Source organism: Coregonus clupeaformis, chromosome 25 (assembly GCF_020615455.1).
Source record: "Coregonus clupeaformis isolate EN_2021a chromosome 25, ASM2061545v1, whole genome shotgun sequence".
NCBI classification, from domain to species: Eukaryota; Metazoa; Chordata; class Actinopteri; order Salmoniformes; family Salmonidae; genus Coregonus; species Coregonus clupeaformis.
This window is the reverse complement of record NC_059216.1, coordinates 21,284,379-21,294,184: the sequence shown is the minus strand read 5'-3', so window position 1 is coordinate 21,294,184 and position 9,806 is coordinate 21,284,379.

Genomic DNA, 9,806 nt, shown 5'->3' with positions numbered 1-9,806 from the left:
ATTTTTGACATGTGTTTTTCTGGATTTTGTTGTTGTTATTCTGTCTCTCACTGTTCAAATAAACCTACCATTAAAATTATAGACTGATCATTTCTTTGTCAGTGGGCAAACGTACAAAATCAGCAGGGGCTCAAATACTTTTTTCCCTCACTGTATAGTGTATGTCCGTCATGCTGGAAGTGTATTTGTTTTCTTTCCTGATTAGCCCAGATTAAAAGCAGATCAGCGGTGCTATGTTGTCTGCAGCCTGTCAACTCCCTGTGTGGGTGTTAGTGTGATATTCTCCCTTATTTAATCTCCACTAGGCTGCACATGATAATTAACCCTTTGGGGGCTGAATGGGATAAGTGGGTTACAGCTTTAGGTAATACTGCTCTCCCCCTTCTCCAGCCCAACCCCCCTTAACCTGCTCAATCACCCACGCCCCCTGCCTGCTCCAATACCATCTCGGGCTGTGGGGATTTTCTTTAGTCACACTCGGCTTGCCAGGTAAACAACCCTAAATGGAGGGACGGGGAGCGGAGTTTGACGGGAGCAAATAAAACAGGGGAGCATTAAAATGGATTTATCACTGAGCGTGGCTCTCTCCCCTAGCGAGGTAGCACTCTGCTAACTCGGCACTCTCGCTAACAAGTCAATCGCGAACCTCGGGAACTCTCGGAATCGGCAGAGTGGGAAGACTAGGAACTACTCCGGGAATTAGGTATCGGGCTGCCGCACCAGTAATTCTCTGGAGCGGCGGTGTCAACTCTGAGTCATTATGTGAATGATAACAGCGCACTGTAACCTGTAACCCTCTCCCCCTCTCCCCTGTAACATGCCTCCCTCGCTCTCTCCCAAATTATCTTCTGCTTCCAGATCAGAAGTTATAAAGCAGGTCAACCGTGAAAGGCTGAGGAGTAACGAGAAAAGGCCTTGTGTCTGTTCCCCCTTTCAAAGAACCCTTTCAGTCTCCAGGCAAGCTGACAGAGTTAAAGTGAGGCCACCATAAACAGACTCTCCTGTTTTATGGCAAGGTACTGTGCCTGCCAAAAAAAGCTCCTGAGGTTTTCATGTACCGTGGTGGGGAAATATGGATTGCATAGGAAATACTGGATAAGGGGGGAAAAGAAAAGAGAGAACCACATTTATATCCTGTTGACAGTGTTCAGGTGTGTGCCAAAGCAGATAATCTATTTCCATCGATCCAGGAGCAAGGTTGAGGCAGAGGGATTGGGTCTACACAGTTCTCCATGGCTCTCCTCTTTTACCGCGGACCGCATCAAGGGAGCCTTGATCGTAGTTATAGGCCCAGTGTTAATTAAGATGCTTTGATATTTTGACTTTAGCCGACGTCTCATCATGGCACCCTCTCAACTATTTTCTGAGATTTCTGAGAGGTTACCAGATAGACACAGCAGGCTTTAAAGGATATCCAAGAAAGGCCTTTTTAGGTTAACTCGTCACCACGTGTCTCCCGTTGTTCTGTGCACTGCAACAGGATCTAATCGATTGATCTTCCTGCAGGTTGGCATTTGTTGTCATGTATCTTGCCCTGGAGGCAGCCCTGCAGAATGGTCACTAGCTGGCATAGCCACAATGTCCTAAAATCAGATTTTAAACCTAACCTTAACCACACTGCTAACTAACCCTAATGCATAACCGTAAATTAAGACCATAAAGCTAATTTGATCTGATTCTGTGCTCTTACGACTGGATCTAATCGATTGATCTTCCCAGGCAGCGTTATCTGTTATAATCCCAGGTTGTCATTAACGCCGACAGTGTAATTTGTTATGTATTGACGTATTGATCTTATTGAGTTCCCGGTTTACAAATGATAAAACATATTGAAAGATAAAGAATGAGAGCCAAGAGAGCTGAACCGGAATTAATGATGTCGAAATTCTCCCTTCCTAAGCATTTTTCTGTAAAGAGTGAAATAATCTAAATAGGCCGTACAGTACAGTCGTTCATCTTGCAAAACATATTCTTCCACATTCACTATTGCCTGACTTCCACTGCTCTCAATTCCTCACCTGTGCCATTTTAGAGAGGATTTTAGTGTGTCTGTAAATACTTTGAGTCTCTACTCTGCTCCCCGAGCCCGTTCCTGGGTGGAAGCCGTAGGTTGTTATGCTGAAACTGCAGCAACATGCTGTTCAGAGTGCCAAATGCATTAAGATTCAGCAGCACCGGGACAGTGGAAAACAGACACCAATCTAGACATTGCCTGGAGCTTCGGATTTGCCAGCCAGGTCTGTTTCTTTTCTCAAAACAAGCATTGACGTGGAGGGACGGAGGAAAGAACACACTTCCCCTCTCTCTAAATGTTAAGTGCTATACGTTCAAGAAAAATGAGCCTGGCAGTCAATTAAAAGAGATGTTATAAGTGGGATAGTTTTATATTTATGTGGAGTGGGTGTCATGAGCACTCTCTCTCCCTGGTAGCAACATTAATTGCATTCAATTATCTTCCACTCTGCTCACCTCCCTCTCTCTACTCAGCCTAACTAGCTCCACCTGCCCTGCTCTGCTCTTGTTACCTGGCCAGCTGCACTGCATTTCCCACTCACCATCCTCACCTTGCCTCACTCTGTTCTAATTACTCTGCCAGCTGAACTGCATTTCCCCACTACCTCTCCCAGTATATCAAGCCCTGGTTTTCAGCCAAGCCCTGTCAGATCGTCTTCAAACCCGGACCAGTAACCTGCCTGTCTGCGCTCTGACTCCTGTTTGTGATACCGATCCTTTCTTGACTGCCTCCTTGTTCTACTGCCCCGTCTATCCCAACCTGCCTTCTGGACCTCGACTACTCTCCGATCTTCAGCCCCTCCGGTAACTCGTTTCTGCCTTCTGTCTCTCACCACGATATTTGCCCAGCCCTGATCTGTACTTCTGCCTGCCATTCATATTGCTGTTGTGTGTGTGTGTTCCCCCAGGTCTCCGACCACCAGATGAGCGTGCCCAGACGTTTCACCACCCTCAGCCCGATACGCCGCTCCATCACTGGGGAACACACACACTAAGCACTTGGACTGGACACCCCCGGACATTTGGTGACCCCCGGAGCACAGGTACCCACAGGAGGACCCTGAAAGACCCCCTGACACCCTGGGACTCCTCTTCCCGCCTGTAACCTTGAATAAAGAACTCTGAATTTGAACTTGCGCTCTTGGGTCCTCTTCTGTTCGTGACAGAACGATCTGACCCTCATGGACCCAGCGCACTCCCCTGACCACGATGGAGGAAGAGCCAGAGAGGACTGCCCTACAGCGACTGGAACGCTCTGAGGGGAGACATAAATCGGATGGCTGGCGACATCGCTTCCCTTCTCCAGCTATTCAACCAGCAGCAACAACAGTTCCAACTGCAGCAACAACAGCTAGCCCAAGCCCTGCAACTACTCTCAAGCCCGGCTACTCCACCTGCACCCCCCCTGGTCCTTTTGTTCCTGTACCACCGATACTCCTTCATCCCTCCGCTGGAGGTCCCAATGCTGCAGGCCCGGCAGTGCTGCCACCAGATCCCCACGCTCCTGAACCAAGGATTGGGAACCCGAACGTTTTGATGGCAACCAGAAGCAAGTAAGACCATTCTTGAGCAGCTGCCGAATCCAGTTTGCACTACAGCCCAGGACTTTCTCAACAGAGGGAGCCAAGGTGGGGTATGTCATCACACATCTCACCGGTCGAGCTCGGTTGTGGGGAACGGCGGAATTCGACCGGCAAACCCCAGCCTGTGCCTCCTTCAGTGCCTTTGAGGAGGAGATGTTAAAGGTCTTTGACCTAGGCTCGCCAACAGCCGAAGCGTCACAAGCTCTGCTCACCATCCGTCAGGGCAATCGGACAGTGGCAGACTTCTCCATTGACTTTCGTACCCTGGCCAGTCAAAGCTCGTTTAACCCAGAGGCACTGGTGCAAGCCTTCCTCCATAGCCTGGCGGACTATATCAAGGACGAGCTTGTTTCCCATGACCCGCCCTCAACGCTTGATGCCGCCATTGACCTTGCCGTTCGCATTGACCGCCGTATACAGACCCGGAGGAGGGAGAAGGGCCGTCTCAGTCAACCTGCCATCCGTACTCGGGTCGATACCGCTTCTGTCCAGCCCCTGCCTGTCAAGTCCCATAGCCAACTCAATCAGCCTGAGCCCATGGAGATTGGCCGTGCCTCTCTGACTCCCGAGGAGCGTCGGCGCCGTCTAAGCTCCAACCTTTGCCTCTACTGTGGTGGCGAGAATCACCGTGTCGCTACTTGTCCGGCAAAGCCGCAGCTCACCAGGTGTAGGGGAGATCCGGGTGAGCTCAACAAGCCTTCAGTCTCCCTCCATCCGAAAGACCCTGCTTCATCTCCGCCTTCAGCTTTCTGACAAGACTCATACATTGGCCGCCCTTGTGGATTCCGGAGCCGAAGCAAACATCATGGACCCTGAGCTTGCACAGCAACTGGGCGTGAACCATCATCAACTGACACAACCCATTCCTGCACGAGCTCTGGATGGGCATCATCTTGGCACTGTCACTCATATCTCCGCCCCTGTGACAATCCTGCTGTCAGGAAACCACCAGGAGTCCATCCAGTTTCACCTCCTACACTCACCTGGCCAACCACTCATTCTTGGATACCCGTGGCTCCGTCAGCACAACCCCCACATCGACTGGGAGACAGGAACAGTCCGTGAGTGGGGAAGGAGTTGTCACCAGACCTGTTTAAGGGGGGCCACCCTGCCCGTTCACCGGGAAGGATCTAGCGCTACCTCCGACATATCCAATGTTCCGGCCTGTTACCACAGCCTGAAAGAGGTGTTCAACAAATCCAAGGCGACATCTCTACCCCCCACACAGACCCTATGACTGCGCGATTGATCTCCTGCCTGGCACAGCACCTCCCAAGGGTCGTCTGTATTCACTGTCAGCCCCGGAAAGAAAGGCCATGGAGGACTACATTAATGACTCTCTTGCCTCCGGGATAATTAGACCGTCGTCTTCCCCGCAGGAGCGGGATTCTTCTTTGTCGGCAAGAAGGACGGTTCTCTTCGTCCATGCATAGATTACCGGGGTCTGAACGACATCACGGTTAAGAATCGCTACCCACTGCCCTTACTTTCGTCTGCCTTCGAACTGCTGCAGGGAGCCACTGTATTCACTAAGCTGGACCTTCGCAATGCCTACCATCTGGTGCGGATGAGGGAGGGAGACGAATGGAAGACAGCGTTCAACACACCAACCGGCCACTATGAATATCTCGTCATGCCCTTCGGCCTCACCAATGCCCCAGCAGTTTTTCAAGCCCTAGTGAATGATATCCTCAGGGACATGCTAAATACGTTCGTATTTGTGTACCTTGACGATATTTTAATATTCTCAAAGACTCTGTCAGAACACACGCACCACGTCCGGTTGGTCCTGCGCCGCCTGCTGGAGAACTCTCTTTTCGTGAAGGCAGAGAAGTGCGAGTTCCATGCCAAGACCGTTTCATTCCTGGGGTATGTGGTGACCGAGGGCAGCATTCAGATGGATCTCACGAAGGTGTCGGCTGTCACTTCCTGGCCAGTTCCTGAGTCTCGGAAGAAGTTGCAACAGTTCCTGGGCTTTGCCAACTTTTATAGGAGATTCATCAGAAACTATAGCACAGTGGCTGCACCCCTCACGGCGCTAACCAGCACTAAACAACCGTACCAATGGACATCAGCTGCTGATAAGGCCTTCAATATCCTCAAGACATGTTTCACTTCTGCTCCCATCCTCCAGATGCCAGATGCAGCAAGGCAGTTTGTGGTGGAGGTAGATGCTTCGGACGTGGGAGTGGGTGCAGTGCTTTCTCAAAGAGCAGCTGAGGATGGCAAGATGCACCCCTGTGCCTTCTACTCCCGTCGGCTAACCCCTGCCGAATGCAACTACGACATTGGGAACCGCGAGCTGTTGGCTGTCAAGCTCGCCCTTGAAGAATGGCGGCACTGGTTAGAGGGGTCAAAGGAACCATTCGTAGTGTGGACAGACCACAAGAACCTGGAGTATATCCAAACAGCCAGGAGGCTGAACTCCCGTCAACAGCGGTGGTCTCTGTTCTTTACGCGCTTCAATTTCACGCTCTCCTACCGCCCGGGATCTCGCAACATCAAACCTGATGCTCTTTCTCGGATGTTTCAGAAGGACGAGACCACCGCCATGACAGCTCCCATTCTTCCCAGCCACTTGGTCGTAGCGGCCCTCACCTGGGAGATCGAGAAGCAGGTCATGGAGGCTCTTCGGGACCAGCCAGGTCCAAGCACCAGCGCCCCCAACCGTCTGTTTGTTCCAGCAAATCTCAGGTCACCTGTGATTCAGTGGGGGCACGAATCCCGTCTGGCCTGTCATCCCGGCATCACTCGCACCCTTCATCTGGTCCGCCAGCGGTTCTGGTGGCGGGGGATGAGACGGGATGTCCGAGAATTCATCCGAGCTTGTCCCACTTGTAACCGAAACAAGACTCCCAACCAGCCTCCTGCTGGGTTGCTGCAACCCCTACTCATACCCAAGAGGCCCTGGTCCCACGTTTCACTGGACTTTGTTACGGGCCTTCCGCCCTCTGACGGACACACAGTCATCCTTACCATTGTTGACCGCTTTAGTAAGATGACCCACTTCGTGCCCCCTTCCCAAACTACCCTCTGCTAAAGAGACCTCCCAGGTGGTCCTGGAACATGTGTTTCGTATCCATGGCCTACCCCAGGATATAGTGTCAGACCGGGGCCCGCAATTCTCAGCAACCTTTTGGAAGGAGTTCTGTCATCTCCTTGGGGCCACCGCCAGCCTATCGTCTGGATTCCACCCGCAGTCAAACGGCCAGACTGAACGCATGAACCAGGAGCTGGAGAAGGCACTGAGGTGTGTGGCTTCCCAAAATCCCCGGGCCTGGGCTCAACACCTGCTCTGGGTGGAATATGCCCATAATTCACTCACCAGTTCCTCCACCGGGCTCTCCCCCTTTCAGTGTGTCTACGGGTATCAACCTCCACTGTTTGCCAGCCAGGAGGCGGATGCCACCTGTCCGTCTGCTCTTGCGTATGCCCGCCGCTGCCGCCGCACTTGGGCCCAGGCTCGCACTGTGCTCCTGAAGTCTGGAACCAGCTACGCCGTCGGTGCCAACCGACGGAGGACCCCAGCACCTACTTACCGGGTTGGTCAGAAGGTCTGGCTGTCTGCCCGGGATCTGCCGCTGCGGGTTGTATCACGAAAGCTGGCCCCCTCGCTTCATTGGTCCTTTTCCTGTGCAGAAAGTCATCAGTCCAACGGCGGTCCGACTTCAGTTGCCCGCTTCCATGCGGGTCCACCCCACCTTCCACGTCTCCAAGGTCAAGCCGGTCCATGAAAGTCCCCTGGTCCCTGCAGCTCCGGCGCCACCTCCTCCGCGCCTCGTAGATGGCGGTCCTGTCTTCACCGTCCGGCGGCTGCTCCGCTTAGGCGAAGGGTAGGGGTCTCCAGTACCTCGTTGATTGGGAGGGATATGGTCCAGAGGAGAGGACCTGGATCCCGGCCAGGAGGATAGTGGACCGGACCCTTATCACTGACTTCCACCGACTACATCCTGATCAGCCTGCAATCCGTAGGGGGCCGTCCAAGAGGGGTTCCTAGCCGTCCGGCCCGCCCTGCTCCTGTCTCAGTGCCTGTCCTGTCTCCCGACCGTGACCCTCCAGCTCCTTCTGAGGATGAGGAGATTCACTGGGACCGCTCGGAGGAGTTCTGACCCGCCGCCTGCTCCCCTCCACCCTCCCGGCATGATGTTGTTCTTGGGACTTCTGGGGCCGTCCCTTGGAGGGGGGGTCCTGTCATGAGCACTCTCTCTCCCTGGTAGCAACATTAATTGCATTCAATTATCTTCCACTCTGCTCACCTCCCTCTCTCTACTCAGCCTAACTAGCTCCACCTGCCCTGCTCTGCTCTTGTTACCTGGCCAGCTGCACTGCATTTCCCACTCACCATCCTCACCTTGCCTCACTCTGTTCTAATTACTCTGCCAGCTGAACTGCATTTCCCCACTACCTCTCCCAGTATATCAAGCCCTGGTTTTCAGCCAAGCCCTGTCAGATCGTCTTCAAACCCGGACCAGTAACCTGCCTGTCTGCGCTCTGACTCCTGTTTGTGATACCGATCCTTTCTTGACTGCCTCCTTGTTCTACTGCCCCGTCTATCCCAACCTGCCTTCTGGACCTCGACTACTCTCCGATCTTCAGCCCCTCCGGTAACTCGTTTCTGCCTTCTGTCTCTCACCACGATATTTGCCCAGCCCTGATCTGTACTTCTGCCTGCCATTCATATTGCTGTTGTGTGTGTGTGTTCCCCCAGGTCTCCGACCACCAGATGAGCGTGCCCAGACGTTTCACCACCCTCAGCCCGATACGCCGCTCCATCACTGGGGAACACACACACTAAGCACTTGGACTGGACACCCCCGGACATTTGGTGACCCCCGGAGCACAGGTACCCACAGGAGGACCCTGAAAGACCCCTGACACCCCTGGGACTCCTCTTCCCGCCTGTAACCTTGAATAAAGAACTCTGAATTTGAACTTGCGCTCTTGGGTCCTCTTCTGTTCGTGACAGTGGGTTTTGAAGTGATGTGCATTAAGTTAGTACATCCGTGAATATTCACTCACTGTAATGTTTAACTGCGGCCAGCTTGTCCCCAATCAAAGTTTAATCAAGGAAGAGATGCTAATATAGACCTGACACTCGGCACGAGAGGTTTAAACAGCTTTTTAAAGTGCAGTTAAGATGTCGAAATCTTCATGTGTTTTTGAACGCGCTCCCCGATGAGTCATCACATTAGCGGAGTTCAGATCTGTGAATTTTGAAGAATTTTGCTCCTGATTACTAACTGGCTCCGGCTACATGTGAACAACGATAAACAACCACTGAGATCACCAGATGAGGGTCAGAGCCGTGTGAAGGCAGCCCCACTCTTCAGACACTTCAGCCCACTTTGCGGCTTCACTCTCCATCCATCCATCAGTTATGAGGGTTCATGTTGTTGCACCACACACAGCTGCTCTTGTGTCATTGCGTCTTACCCCCGGAGAAACTCAGTGGCGGGGTCTGCTTAGTGCTTAGTAGTTTTATTGGGACAGTGATAGATTTTTGTTTTGGCTCTGTACTCCAGAACTTTGGATTTGAAATTATACAAGGACTATGAGGTTGAAGTGCAGACTGTCAGCTTTAATTTGAGGGCATTTTCATCCATATCGGGTGAACCGTTTAGAAATTACAGTGCTTTTTGTCCATTTTAGGGGACCAAAAGTATTGGGACAAATTCACTTATGTGTGTATTAAAGTAGTCAAAGGTTTAGTTTTTGGTCCCATATTCCTAGCAATCAATGAACACATCAAGCTTCTGACTCTACAAACTTGTTGGATGCATTTGCTGTTTGTTTTGGTTGTGTTTCAGATTATTTAGTGCCTAATTGAAATTAATGATAAATAATGTATTGTGTAACTTTTATTGTAAATAAGAATAGCATATGTTTCTTAACACTTCTACATTAAAAGGGAATACTACCATGATTACGGATAGTCCTGAATGAATCGTGAATAATGATGAGTGAGAAAGTTACAGACGCACAAATATCATACCCCCAAGACATGCTAACCTCTCACCATTACAATAACTGGGGAGGTTAGCATTTTGGGGGGGATTTGATATTTATGCCATATAAGTGAATTTTACACATATACTGTAAGTGAATTTGTCCCAATAATTTTGGTCCCCTAACATGGATGGACTATGTACAAAAAGTGCTGTAATTTCTAAACGGTTCACCCGATATGTTTGAAAATACCCTCAAATTAAA